The sequence below is a fragment of the Orbicella franksi genome, chromosome 6 (assembly GCF_964199315.1).
Source record: "Orbicella franksi chromosome 6, jaOrbFran1.1, whole genome shotgun sequence".
Lineage (NCBI taxonomy): Eukaryota > Metazoa > Cnidaria > Anthozoa > Scleractinia > Merulinidae > Orbicella > Orbicella franksi.
The window spans coordinates 6,746,898-6,762,877 of NC_138150.1; the positions used below are offsets into that span (position 1 = coordinate 6,746,898).

General features: G+C 36.2%; 1 long non-coding RNA gene across 1 annotated transcript; it reads right to left on the reverse strand.

Annotated features, from left to right (window-relative positions):
* Positions 1-1,921: 1,921 nt before the first annotated feature.
* LOC145489105 (uncharacterized) lies at positions 1,922-15,368 on the reverse strand. Its single transcript, XR_014049564.1, has 3 exons — positions 14,923-15,368; positions 11,782-11,849; positions 1,922-2,196 (listed from the first exon to the last, which is right to left on the reverse strand). It is a non-coding gene; the product is annotated as an uncharacterized LOC145489105 (long non-coding RNA).
* Positions 15,369-15,980: the final 612 nt, after the last annotated feature.

Consider the following 15,980-nt stretch of genomic DNA (forward strand, 5'->3'; position numbering starts at 1 on the left):
GATTGCCGGCTTCCGGATTCCGGGATTCTGGTTCAGTATTTCCGTTTCCGGAATCCATATTTTAGGATTACCCGAAATAAACAGAACGTATACTTAAACAGCTAATACATATTGAAAAGAGGGCAGACTGCCTGCCAATCTTCACATTACATAACAGCTAAAGTGATTTCAGAAAAGCGGACTTAATACTTTTTTTGACCCTCGTGAACATCCGATGCCCGCGACACAAAAGTTGCCGTTCTCAGCTCAGTTGTATTAGCGTTTTGGCGCTCTCAAATGTTTTATTTAAATATATTTCAAGAAGTAAAATCCCTCTTTTCTGCGTCATATTTTGATACCACTAAGCAACATCTCAAACAAAAGGGCGATTTGTTAATCTCAATTTCGCCATTTCATCAACCAGAATACCGTGACAGGAAATGACGATTTTTGAGCGCGGTTCCACTTGCATTTCGCGTTGTCAAATTTCTTTGTTTGATAAGCCTAAAAAATTTATTGCGCTTACTTTTTAAAATAAATATTGCTCTTTCGGTGGGTGATACTTTTTATGTGCCACGCCATGTATCAAGTTGCTTTTCCGCCCTCAATTGAATTGAGCCATTCTATCATCTCGCCGAAATGGATAAAAGAAGCTGAAATGTAAGAACAACTTTAGAAAATATTATGTTCGTAGCCAAATTGTTCATGTAAACATTTCAATTGATTAGCAATCTGTCTGAGAATGGAAAATGAATATCGTTCTATATTCACCGGGTTTCAGGCACAGGAAAACATGAACTTTCCCTTCCGGTTGGGTCAGAAACCGCGGGGGGTTAGGACCTGGGACTAGTCAGGCTGATGTCAAAACAAGAACTTAGGTCTACAAACTCCCGTAAATATTTACAATTTTGAAACAAAATTGAAATTACCCTTAACGCTTTATTCCTAGTATATTTAACTCATTTTTTGTTATTATTTGTCTGGTTCGAAAAATATGTCGACGTACGTTTTTGTTTCGATCGACATCACACCCCGACTGTCCAATTAGAAGCTCATAGAGCCACAACAAAGGTAATCACGTTGGTCAGTCACAAAGCACATAGAATCAATACTCGGAGCAAATTATGCAGCTGACGCGAGTGCGAGTGACTCCCGATTGGTTTGGTCTTACTTCTGATTGGATGACAAAGTGGCGCGGGTTTCTGAAGCCAATCGCTTAGCGTAGCTATGCAAAACCGATTACTTTTCTATACTCAATTGAAAACGGCTGTACGATTTTTATCTTGCAATTTAGAACAAATTAGCGGATTATGTAATTTCTTGTATTCTCTGCTGGCTAACAAAAGTTTCTTGCTTTTTCCATAATTTATACTTTGATGAATCAATACTTCCCCCTTGTCACATGATCCTACAATAATGGTATCACAAAAATGTCCAATTATTGGTCCTCTTTTTTATATAAAAAGTTACTATAGTAATAGTACAACCTGCTGAAAACACTTATCATTTTAGCTCTAAGTGCTGGATAAACGAGCTTGATGGTCACCACTTTTTAATATCGAATTGTGATAAGCATGGTAAAATGCAACTTTTTGCAAAGTTTAAATGAACTCTAAGAAGGGGGTTGAGAGCCACCTTAACTTGTCAATTTAATGCCTGTATTGCTGCTTACTAACATAACATATTAAGCCGTAAAGATTACCAATAAAGGTGCACCAATGACCGGGCATTAGCGTGATACCAATACTGTAGCATCACCGGATAAAGAGTGTTAGTAGTAATTCGTAAAAGTGAAGCTGTCGGAAAACTTCACCTAGGCCCAGTCAAAAAAAAAAACTATTTTAATATTTAAATATCCCATATTTGTTGCAACGATAAAATTGTCCAGTCGAACAGTCCAATCGTCCAATTGCCAATTGTCAGAACAATTGTCCAGTCGGTGAGTGGTTCCAACCATTTAAAAATTTAAATTGCAAATTATTCATGCTTCGAAACATACCGACAGGTACAGACAACTGATTGATATAAATTGTTACCATTACAGTATAGAAAATAAGGGCAAGAAACAGTTTTATTGATCATTCTTGAAATAGACAACGACTAGTGTAGCTGTATGTTGGGCTGTTGGCACTCCCCAGTCATGTGATTGATGGAAGCTTGTTTACAATATAAATTTGTCCTTCAAAAGGTCAAGAATGCACCACCTTTGGAAGATATCTAAAGAGAAAGGATAACAAACAATAATATCATTCAAGCTATCGATAGATCATCAACAACAAAGTTACCATGCATGGAACTAGGTATTTCCATTAACTCTGTACTCAGTTAATGTTAGTTCTTTTGGGGGGTTTCTTTCTGGAAGTTTTGTTCCAGAAAATATCAATACATGTACCCCTACCACAAAAGATATTTGAGCCCCGTTAGAAACTAGATCACCTTTTTGAGTGGGTATGGATATTTCATTGCATCACACAGAAGAAAGGGGGAAAGGTCAAGGATTACTGCTGGTAAAGCAGGGTTGAAGCACACTGGACAGTTAACATACCGCCGCCCATATACATAAAGTACTTAAACTTAGTACTTAGCAGTACTTAGTACGTACTTAGCAGCCCAAATCCACTTACACTTAAAAGGGTATTTCCTCACGGGATGAAATAATAGAATATCTTTGGATTAGGTTTTTGTTGATATCCAGAATAATCAAGGGTTGGGTGTTAACTGACACTACTGTGAAATGCAAGTGGTACTAATTCTTTCAACACTGGAGATGTCATTCATTCTTAAACGTTTGTCTTTTCCTACTGTACGAAAAATGGCTTTGGCCAAATTTTTCGCAAAGTCCCTCCCATGGAGCCAATTTTTCTATGCAACAGTCATTGACCATCGTTGTCTTCGCAGCCGCGCAGTTTATAAGGTGCTAAACGTATCAAGCATTTATACAAAATAGTGCAAGTTCATAATGCAACAATATCTGCGTAATCCTGATTATACGTCTCGCTTGAATTGATGGGGGAATATAAAAAGCTGTCGAGTAAGGCGCGAGCGCGAATTTTGACTTTGTAATGCGTTTTTGTGTAATTGTTTTGTGTCTTTTACTTTTGACTATGACTGATGCTGAAATCCTCAAAACATTAGCAATGAAAAACAGTTTATAAATGAAAATGGTATGAACTTGGCAGTTACAAAATAGATCGAGGCTGAATTGTTTTGTGTCTTTTACTTTTGACTATGACTGATGCTGAAATCCTCAAAATATTAGCAATGAAAAACAGTTTATAAATGAAAATGGTATGAACTTGGCAGTTACAAAATAGATCGAGGCTGGCGAATTGTACCTTTCAACCTTCCAATCCACAACTATGAGCAAACACTAAAGTTTGTTCGAAGCACCACCGAAAGTGGCCGAGCAAATGGTAGCACAGTGAAGTTCAGCTGAAGTTAATTGTTGGAAAGTTATCAGTCAGTTCAATAGTTCATTCAGCAAGCAAAAACTTTCTTAAGTTTTTATCCATGTCAATACAGAAAATGGTATACATACTACTTACTTTGACAACAGTAAAATGTTCTTGTGATTTTCATACTTTGATTGGTCTTTAGCTAAATTATCAGATTATCGACTACAAGTGTTAACTATAGCACCAGAAAAAAATATAAAGAGCCGCTATGACTCAACTTCAACTAGCATGTCTCTTTGCAGGCTGCGAGAATTATCATTGCACAACTTCTTAATGAGGTAAGCAATTATTGTCCCTGAGAATCTAGTACCACTTTATTAAGAAGCTGCAACATTTTTTTCTTTACAGGAAGCGAGGACAAATAGAGAGCTTACATACTCTACCTGTGCTACTGTTTTCTCTTAGACAAAAGCTCGTCTCTGCCTTTCTGTACTACTAAACTGTATCACAGAACTGTTGGTGAAGCCCAGCAAAATGCAGCCCTAGGTACAGAGCAAAAGAAGCGGGTTCCTGACTTTCCTTAGTTTAAAGTAACTCCATATGATTCCAGACATGACAAACGCTATTAATAAAAAGGCCATCGACTGAGATCCCTCGGTAGGAACTTCAGGAGACAGGAACACTTGAGAAATGAAGTAAAGAACAATCCCTTGGTATTTTTTCGCCATTGAGTTACTTTTACATTAAAAATTACTAAGTGATCTCTTATGATGAAAGGAAAAAGCCATTTGTCAAGAAACCTACGTACAATTGTCGGAAAAGTTCCTTGGAACACTGTGAAAAGATTAAGAGCACCTTACAGAAAGGTTGTTTATCCGTTATAGGGTTAGGGTTTCCGTTATTCCATTATTCTATTCTATTATCCTGTTTACCTTTGTCTCTTCTCGCTGCTGAACAACAGTAAAAATTTAATTTTTAGGGTTGCAACGCCGACAACGGGGAGGAAGATTAATTCAACTCAGATTAGATGGCTTCAAAAAGAGCATAAATGTTCTGATAGGCAGTCAGAGGTACAAGTAAACACAATAGTTTTTTTTTTTTAACTATATGTAAACAACCGATAATAGTGATCGCTATTTGGCATTGTAGCAAAAGCATATATTTGCCAGCCATTCTTTGGCTTTTGGTGACAATTAAAACTATATATATTGTGCGATGATGGTGAAGGCTTAGATGTAAGATCACCAAACAGGCTTTATTGGTACTTAACTATAACCTGTTATATTTCGATAAAGTACCACATTGTCTGTCAGCTAAAATTCCTTTACAATTTTTGCATCGTTTTGTAGTTAGTATCCGAGCTTTGCACGGTCTCATGGATACCACCATGGCTGAATGAAACCAACTTGTGAAAAGAAAGCTATTAATTACATCTAATCAAGTTTAAAAAAGAATGTCATAACATGGAGGCAGCACACCTTTTTTGAGTTAGCTCTTAATGAAAATTAGGTTATTTGAGTGATGAAGGAAAGTTCACTTTTAAATGAAAGTCGCTGGAAGCTGAAGACCATTGTGGAGGTGTCAGTACATCGCAAGGAAACAGCAAGCAGGATTTTTAGCAAGTAAAGGTTTCGTTTGACTCGCCTTTGTCTTCAGGGTTGTTAATCGCTTGGTTTGGTGAGCTCGTCAGCCTTTAAGTCTATAGAGTTAAATATCACGACGTTTGTAACCGTCTTTCCAGGTCAGACAAATTATTATAATTTTTTTTTACAGGGATAACTTGTTACCACTTTGCTGGGCCAATGGCGACTACACTCTCGACATTCCGAGTAGCAAGTAACGATTTTTATCGTGCTTGTTTCACCAAAACGTCCATGTCCTTTTGGGAATACTCCAACGTTAAAAGGGAATGTGTAATAGTAGATGTAGCGGCGGTCACGGTATCGATTCTCACTTTCCTTTAAACCTGATCGAAGCAGGTCAATAATAATACTGAAAAGCCTACGACGCGGCATGGTTTTTTCACATAACATCGACCATCTCCCATGTTTTCTTTTAGGGTAATGCTATCTGTCGATGTGTCTTTGCGCCTTTGTAGGTACCTTCACTTTCCGTAAGGTCAATACACAAGATAATCATTGTAGAGGCAATGGCCTCATTGTGTAGCGTCGATATTATAGCTTCAGTTGCCTTACTTATCAGAAGCGGTGAGCCTTTTGCTACCTGGGCAGCGGCTACCTTTTCCACGAATGTTCGAAGACCTTTACTGAACTAGAACGCATACACAATCAAACCAGAACCACCTTTCATTTTCTGTTCAACAAAGTATAGTCTATGATTCCCTAGTTGTATGATCATTTTGAGGCCTCTCACTCCGTTCACACGCTTGAATGTTTAACTAATGAGTTATTTTATGTCATCGCATCGAAAACGTAAGTTATAAACAGCAAAAATACGAGTGTTAGTTAAATATATCGCTGTCTCGTGAAATTTGGAGAAAATACTTTCATGGTAATTTAAGGATAAAAGTACACCCTTTTATATTTCTTACATTTTCTCTTTAGTTTTAAGCTTGGTTTAAAATTCAAGTTCGTCTGCAGGGTTAGTGTCTCTGGCGTGTTACAGGTCACAAATTATGCTGCAATTTACTTTTGGACGGTCTCTGATTACAACCACTTTGTGAGCTTGTTGGTTTGATGGTGTTGTCCCATAAAGCCAGTATTTATCCTACTTTCGAGGAAGGGCAATGAGTTTAAGTTATTAAATGCGTTACTCTGTAGTTGCCTCTACATTTGTTTGATGAATCGGGAAAAACCAACAATAACGACACTATAATAACACCCTAAAAGTACCTTCTTAAAGAAATAAAGTGACGGAACTTTAGGATTCTTCTCAAAAAAACGTAGCTATACTAAAGCTCGTGTGCTGGCAATTCTCCCTTCGCTTCACGGATTTTCTGCTAAATAACCGCCTTTGTAGTGAGATTGTTTTAATCGAAGAGAGCTTCATCCCACTGAATCTGTCGTCCAAGTCAGTTTTCGATCTCAAAATATTTACAATTTCCGTTAAGTGGTCTTTGCAACGCAAAATTTTAACTCATGTTTTTCAAAACGAGCCTTGCACTGAGTGAGTATTGAGACTAACCTTGGTGAATTTGTTGGTGTTGAGAACAATCATGTTGTAAGATTCTTCAAAAATTCGCAGGTGAAAATAATAATAATAAAAAAAATAAACTAAAACAATACTACCTGTTTCCTTCTTAAAATACTTGCTTAAGATGAAAAAACATCATTCGAAACGATCCAGGTCGATGCGAGAGAGAGGTTTGTAAAACGTGTTAAAATAGTTATATTGAGAGAATAATTTAAAGTTGTAAAAGTTGTAATATTTATTATAACTTGAACTGGACTAACTTTCCAGGGAAAATTAATTGTAATTACAAATTACAAAAATAAACTGTGCTCGCGCTTTATCTTGAGTTTACTCTAACAAATGTGTTCCCTTTCCCCCGTCAGCAACCCCGAGTTTAGGAATGCAGCTGTAGTAGGCGGATGGACTTACGCTTCAACATGAACCTGTACAAAAAAGCTTGTAAACCGTGTTAAATTAGTTATATCGAGAGAATAATTTAAAGTTCTAAAATTTACAATATTTATTATAACTTGAACTGGACTAACTTTCCAGGGTAAAATTAGTTGTAATTTTTGAAATTGGACTCTCTTTTTGAATTGTACTCTCTTCTTTAGTTTTTAAAACATAAAAATGCTAAATCCAACCGAAGTGTTTGGTCTTTCTGTGTTTTGGTCTTGTCTCCATAGTTTTAATTGTCACCATAGTTTTAATTGTCACCATAGTTAATTGGGTTTATTTCGATGGTTGTGAACTATTGGTTTCATCGGCTGTTAAAACAAAAACAAATGTTTATTAGCATGAATTTAAAGTGGTTATCTCCTTTATTAATGCATGCTTATTGAGCCTTGAATAGCAGTACATGTAGGACTTTCTTTTATTTCTTTTCTGGTAATACTCGCAAGTGACTAGTTCTTCTACATGCAGAGCTTCCTTTGGGCGCTTCACCATAACACTGTACCTCAAAAACCTTTACGTTCTACAGCTAAAGCCCCCTTTTTACCAAGAATAAGGCTCACGTAGAAGGCAATTGAACGACGAATGAAAATCTCGTGGGGTAAGGGAAAAGTCTGAATTATATTAAAGCCAAGTGATCGATGTTGCACTGTATCTGATACCAAGGTAATTTTTAAAATGCACTCGATTGGTCAAAACTGTGCTATGATTAACATTATAATCAATAACAAAAGCTGTTGTGGCGAGCTATTAGAGTCACTAGCGAAGAGATGAGAAAAACGAAATGTTTGGTGGGAATTTTTACGAACAATTACACCAATGTTCTTTATACTCTCCTATATCTTTGTAGATTACTTCAGAAATACGTCTGGTGTAGAAGGAGTGAGGCCTGTTTGTATTACTGCTATTACTGGCTGGCATATTTGAAATAACAGCTGGTGACGTTACACAGATTATCGTAGTTTCATATTGCTTTTCAGTCTAGCAAAAGCTAGCATGTAGACCAGCAAAATACTAATAGTCAATACGGCATGATCGACATACCCCAGTTTACTATCGCTCCAGAAAACGAAACGTGTAATTAAAATGCTTTTGTTTTCCTCGACAGACATTTTTAACATCATGTTGAGCAATTATGATCCAAATTTGTGACTTTTCTTAAGGTTTACTTCAAGTGAATTCACTCAGGTCATATCTAAATGCTGGTAAATGTCAAATGTTTATATACCTTTCATCCTTGATGAAAAAAAAAAAAAACTGTTGCCGATCCTTACAGCTATCGCTAAAATTGTAATAACTTACTTGCTACTGTCGGTGAGACTATTGAGAAGGAAATCCCCCATCAAAAGCGCTTGTACTACATTGGGGTAACTACGAAGGATCAATCTTTTTCAATCTCCTGTCACTTAATTGAAATTGGGACATTGATCAATAATGTGAATTCCAAGTTTCCTATAGTGCATTAGTTACCATATTTAAATCTATAAGAAACCATGCAAATGGCCACTTGCAGTTTTAGTTAAGGATTCCTTTACAAGTGGTAATTATTCTGATGAATGAAATATAATTAGCAAGGATAGATCTTTAAGAAAAACTCACGATTTGACAAAGACAATAATAGGCCAATTTCTGTCCTTTCTAACGTAAGCAAAATACTTGAATCATCGCCTCTATAGCTATCTGGGAATTAAAATACTTTTTCCATTGAAGTTTGGTTGCAGAAAATAATGCTCGACAACCCAATTACTTATCTCCAGCACTGAATCAATCGGTCAATCTATTGATGATGGTGAATTTAGTTGTGGTATATTTAGTGATTTGGAGAAAGCCTTTGATACCGTTAATTGTGCAGTTCTATTTGATAAATCTGAGACAATGTGCTTGAATGGTAGAAATGTTATCTATTGCACTGAGAGCAATTTGTAAGTGTTAATGGTGATAACTCAACTTCCTCCCAATGACTTGTGGTGTAAGTTCCTCAATGATCCATTCTAGACATACCAACACCTCTAGCGTCCTAATATTTTATTTATTTGTCGACGATACTAAATTTAATTTTTAAGTTAAAACCTTAACTACCTTGGAAAACATAAAATGCAATCCTTATCAGGAACTCTGATCAATTGCCGCTTAGCACTTAAGTTATCTAAAACAGCCTTATTGTTTTTCATTTCAAGAAACCAAAGCCCAATCAGTCATTTGATATTAAAACAGACGACGAATGTATTATACAAGTTGACCATGCAAAGTATTTAGGTGTAACATTTGACGTCAATTTAAGATGAAGATCATATCAAGGAACGTTGTCTTAGGCTTTAAGCAACTGTTGGTGTCTTGTCTTAAGTGAACATCTTGTCAATAGAAGCATTCTTCTTATGCCTCTTTACCCTCTTATTTATAGTTCCCTCTCTTATAGTCAGTCCATGTCTGGGGTTTAATTTTTCGTTCAGTTCTAACACCATTACCTGTTATACATAAGAAAGAAATTAAACAGTATTTCTTTCCCTGATGTGAGATCTTATTCTCAACCTGTATTCAAATGTCTCAACCTACTTAATTAACCTTAAACGATATTGTTACTCACAGGTACCCTCCTCCGTTTTTCAATTATCACCTGGGCTGCTACTTCTATGTTTCAGTGACTATTTTCATTTTACCTCTTAAGCTCATCGCTATCCTGCACGATAAACTCAGTGAATAAACCCAATTTGGATTACGTTCCCTAAAATTTACTGCATGGTTCTCGCCTTTAAAATTCCCTGCAAACGAATTTTACTCAGTCAAATTCATTTTCAATCTTTCGTAATACACTTAAGAACTCTATGCTTGACAACTGCACATATTAATTATAGCCAAGCATATGAAGGGATACTTTTTATCTTAAAGAAATTTGTTTTACTCTGTGGGCTTCATCCACTAGATTAACTTCGCTATTGAGATGATCCTGCCATTAATACCTACTATTACTATTTCCTTATTTTTAATGTGCGTTCATTTATCGATGTTGTAGTTAGCTGAGCAGAGTTAAATAATTAACTGTACTTTTGTAGTTCTGTTATCCACAACAAGGTTAGCAATCAATAATTTATAAATCAGTCACTAGAAGCTGCAGACCATTTTGGAGAAGTCAGCACTTCTGAAGTGAACATTGAGCAGGAATTTTCAGCACGCAAATGTTCCATTCGACTCATCTTTGTCTTTATGGCTGTTAATCGTTCTCTTTGGTTAGCTTGATAACTTCTCAGCCTGCAGAACTAGAACTCACGACACTTTTATCAGTATTTCGTATTCAGATGGATGGTTTCATACATGGATAAATTGTAACTACTGTGCTTGGCCAATGTCGATTGCATTGTCGACACATAGTGTAGTTGCAGACGATTTTTATCGTGTTAGTTTCACAGAAGCCGCCTTGTCGGTTAGAGAAGATTCCAACTGGAAAACTGAATGAGTAGTAGTAGATATACCGATGGCGTTGTTTCCTACTTGCTTGCAAACCTGATTGAAGCTGGATAATAACTGTGTTAAAGAGACTCTGCGGCGATATAGCATTTTCAAAAAACAGCGATCGCTCCGGATCAATTTCCTCATGAAGTGTAAAAGGATAATGCCTTTCGATGACATGTTCCCGTGCCCCGTCAGGTATTTCTACTAGATTTAAGGCGGCTTCACAAGAGGAACACTGTGCATAAGAAGGATTCATTTTTATCGATGCTTGGGCGTCGACATGTTTTATAAGCTGCGAATGCCTTTAAGACTCTCTGTCGACCGGCATGCAATGCGAGCGTCACCTGAATTTTCGTTGGCTACGGATAAAACCTTAAAAGTAACCTCTTAAACAAATAGATCTGAAGATTAAAATAAGTAACAGAACTATATGATTCTTCTCAGGAACGTAGATACACTGAAGCTTGTGTTGTGGCTAATCTTCGATTGCTTCACATATTTCCTGCTAAATAGCTACCTTTGTTATGCAATTGCTTAAATCGAAGAGAGTTTCATATCACTGAATTCGTCGTTCAAGCGATTTTTCTATGTCACATTGCTAACAATTTGCTTTACGGGGGCCCTCCTTGACTAATACTGTTCTCAAAACTTTTTACCGTTCTCTTGTTTAAAGCGGTGTTTTAATTTTAAAAGAAACGCTTGGAACAATTTAAAGCCATCGTTGCGACGTTATAAACAAGAAGAAATCATGAAAAATGAATGAAAAATGTATCTTCAGTCGATTCATATTGCTACATGAGAGGATTGAATTATCTTACAAGCTATAGGTCAGTACCATACTGACAAATCTAAATTGGTTAGCCTAAGTAAAATAATATTTTCAATGAGCGTAGGAGATTTACATTCAGTCTCTCTAAAATGGAAATTCATAAAGATTATTTGTCAGATCGCATTTAAAATGTCAGCATCGATTTGATGGGATTCCAAGAAACCACCCCATATTGTCTTTTCTGGCATTCTTTACTGGGAGAAAATAAACCTAAAGTGCTAACATCTCGTTGGATACCTTGCAGGTGCAAGCCCCTACTGATTGTTTTGGGAGGATGGACGCACTGAAGCATATATTTTCAATCATGGCCTGAAACAACTCAAATATAATTTTGGTCAAATTTCGGCTACAGTCATCAATCCCTCAAATCTCTGTTCACTTCGTCCGCCTGTCATTCTTTCAGCATAGCCTGCGTTGCAGACAGAAATTTCTCTGTAAATAATGTTGTGTGTATCTTGTTTGATTGCAGCTATGTATATTTTTTTAATTACCACGTATACTCTAGAAAATTTATCTTCTTTCCTGGTTAGCAATGCACAGACATACCTTTTATTTCACTTCCAAGTCCGTGAATGCCACTGTAGTGGTTGATGAATTTACGCTTGAATAAGAACCTGTACATAAAAAGTTTGAAAATTTTTTTAAAATAGTTTAAAGAAAAAATAGAAATTTGTAAAAGTTGTAATACTCGAAATATATTGAACTGGACTCACTTTTCAGACAAAAATAGTTAATGTTGTGATGTTTGCAATACCTTGAGCGGGAATCCCAATTCCGAGGCAAAAATAAGTTTTTAAAACTTAGAAACCTCATTAAGGGAATGTCAAGAATCCTGCGTTTGACGAGATTCACCAAAGTGTTTTTATTCTGTGCTTTGTGTGTTGTCTGCATAATAAATGACCTATATTCCGATCTATTGGCTGTTGAACCCAATACTTCTTTTATCATTGGTTAAATTTAGATCCTTAAGATGTTAAAAAAATATATTTTTGGTTGTCAGCATGTATTTGAAAAAAACAAAAAGAATTTTGTGTCACACAGAAAATATTTTTTTGGCAGGTGCTTTTGATATACCCCGCTCAACGGCCATAAACTCGATCAAAATCATTTTAAAATGCTTGCATGACAATAATACATTTATTTTTTTCCTTCATGCTTGCTCTTTGGCGGCTTTATTTTTTAAATTTGCAATTTCGTAATGCTCGTGTTTCAAGTGATTAGAGCTTCTGCATCAAAGTCCCGCCTAGGGCGCGTAACCATAACACTGTACCACACCTTTATCTTCAATTGGTAAGCCTGTTTTATTCAAAGATTAAGGTATACACGTAGAATGCAACTATTTGATTCTTATAACTACGCACAATTTTTTGAGCAACGACCGGACCTGCAACCGAGTAGAGTCCGTCCGGAGATATTTTGCATGTGTCTGTTATGAAGGTTAATGTACCTAATAACTAAGAACTGTGCTATGTTGCCCTTTCAGGGGGAGGCGGACGTTGTATTAGTGTCCCCTAGCGAAGAAAGCGAAAAATGTTATGGTTGACGGTACCTTAAGTAACTGCACCAATTTTTTCGTTAATCTTCGACATTTTGTTTAAAATGCTAAAGGTATAGTGTAGTTGACCTGGAGTCTGATGAGTTTTCGACAGCTATTGCTCACTGGCATATTTGACAATAATAGTAGGCAGCGTAATGCAAAATGTTATCGTAGTTTCGTATTACTTTCCACTCTAACAACTTGAGTAATTAGCAATCAGAGCATATCCCAGTTGCTCTAGAAAGGAGAGGAAGGCGTCAGATTTTCTCCGACAAAATGTTTTGTTTTCAGACTTTATTTTTTTAGCATTATGTTAAACAATAATGACGCAAATTTGTGACTCTTCCCAAGGTTTACCTCAAGTGATTCGACACCTCTATGGCATCCAAGTCTCTGTCTGTCTTCCTTAAGCCAAATTTGGAGCCAACTTTCGGTTTACATTAAGTTTTTGGTTCTTGTACTATTTTTGAAGGAATTTTCAAATAAATAATACTTTCTCAAAACACGTAAGGTTGTCATAAAGTTAGTGCAAATGATGTTTTCCTTTTTTAAGTGGGATGTCTCGCAGCAAGTCGTGATCAATCGGTTTTTACGTGTTATTTGACCTTCTCGCTGTGGACCGAAAAAAAAAAGAACCTGGGTAAATCCTGATTGTTGTGTCCGCATGATAAGAAGGAACCTGAAAGTGTTCAAAGTACAGCTACATATATAAAAACTAGTCATAAGACGATGAATTGAAATCTTGCTACTATTGACCATTATAATTACTGCTCCTCTGTGGGTTGAGCGCTCTTAAAGATTTATTCTGTTCAAGTTCAAGAAGTAAAAACTAGTCATATATATATACGGAAAAGAGAAGAGATCGTAGAAAAAATTGTGTTAATCATAATTGGGAGGTTGGCAGTCAATTCGATATATCGTTTAGTTTTTGGCGCTCGCGACAAAAAACCTCTCTAATCTATCAGTTTAATTTGTTGACAACTTTTTCAAAATCTCTAACAAATGCCAGATTATTACAATTCAACTCGTTTCGCGGAAAAGTAAATAGACTTGCTTGACATGATTAGGGCATTTTTTTTCGATGTGAGGCAATATATTTATTCAATTATCTAAAGAAAAAATAGAGTTATCTTAAGTCTGTCAAAACGAGTTTTCGCCAAACTGTAAATAGAAATGAACTGTATGCATCGAAGTTTGCATAAATAAAATTTCAGCACAGTTTTAAAGTAGTGTTTCAACGAAAAATAGATCACAGAAATTATAGATATAAATTATTATAATTTGGGTCTCCCGAACATACCCGTTAGCGATTTAATCACTGAGTCATATCGATGGGGTTATGTATTTGCACTAATGGAAAATATAGCAAGCCAAGGCAATGTAAGCAGAATGATCTAAGATCAAAACCGCCATCCGATCACTGGATAACGCATTTTTGGGTCATTTCTTTTCTACTTTCGTAACATTCTCTTCTGTCAGTATTAAAGTTTTAGATTCATATTTTTGCATTACTGGCTCTTGTTTGAAAACCTCACTGTTAAACATCTCTTTCAAAATAGAACGATTTCCGAAAACCTATTTTTGTAAGAAGAAAGTTGGAAGGCTAAACAAACACCGATTTCCGATCACGATTGACTTTTGGGATGTTTAGTTCAAATGTTTGTCTTTTTTTTTTTTACTTTTGGTTTGTATAGGCGCTCTTCTGACAAGCTTTTGTGACATCTTTCAGGGACATTTGTGACAATCTTTGATCTTGATCTTTCCAAAAATCATAAATCGCTCTCCTCTGTTTTGGCCTATTCTACGCGGTCTCTAAAACAACAATGAACAGCTTTTTTATATACATGTATCCTGTAAAACAAAAAGTGTGGATCAAAATAATGTTAATCAATGGATTAGTAGGCCACGTTCGATATATCAATATTTTAAGTTAGCACAAAGTTGCAATTTTCATGTTTCTTTTGTCCCTCGACCCCCAAAAGAGAAGCACCTGGCAAAGGACAGACCACGAAATATAAATTTTTGTCCTGAAAGCCTCGGAGCAATGTTAGAATGTTAATATATCGAACGTGCTCTATTAAGGCTTGCACATAGCGTGAAGTAGTCATTTTATACGTGACCATAGCTATATGTAATTTTAAGCAAAATACCTTTGAAAAACGTTCAGATCTGATCCGAGGATCTATTCTTTTCCCAATTAGCAACGATCAGGTGGAAGAAGTGATCTTTAGCATCGGAGGGTCAATATCTGTCGCCACGGAAAGAGGGCTTTAGAGAAATTAATATCAAAAAAAAAAAAATTAAAAAATACTGTACTGCGCTTGCTGCTTGCTATTTGGAGCTCAAACTTCTCCACCGAGACTTTCTCATGCACCAGGAACGAAACATGAGAAAAGATCTGAATTGAAGAATTTGCAAAGTTATGTTTGCGGTCGGCAGAAAAGTGTTTACTGCAGTGTGATTTCCGTCTCTGACAATTTATATTTTTTTTTGTTTGGACGTTGCTAAGCTGCACGACGTCATACTGAAAAGACAATTTACAGAATGCTCGCTCATGACAATTGCAGAATAAGATTCAGAAGGACTTACTTGTGAAGTTTTGACTGTTACCAAGTGATGCCTTCCTCATACATGATATAATTTGCAAAAGTCAGAATGGTACAACTACCAAGGATACTTCGATTCAGCACTGTGTACGTATGGCTTTACCAAAAACTAAATAATTAAAAAAGTTACTAAAAAAAGTTACTGACCGAACGAGAGGGCCGTACTGGGGATTATAGGCCCGAGGTCGTGGTAGTACGTGCAAAAAGTTTGGATAGCCAATATTTCCCAATTAGGCTCCAGCAAGATGGGTTACTAAGTAGCTTATTAAAGGGCACAAAAAAAAGAAAAAAAAAGAAAAAAAGAAAAAAAATGGATTAAGAGGACCAATATCAGAACGCTCTGATCTACCTGAATATTACTTTGACATATGATAAATATATATATTTTCAATCAGTCTAGGACTGAGACAATGTTGTGATTTCGATGTGTTGGAACACGCACGATTAACAACCGAGTAAATCAATGATTCCCGTTCCCACAGAGTAAAACAAAAGACAAAATCAAAGATGCTAATTAGACCCGTCAACCAATCGTGACGAGCCATAGGCAAGTTGCCTAGGAGGCTTACAGCAAGTTGGATTTCAAAACCTAAGACAATTTA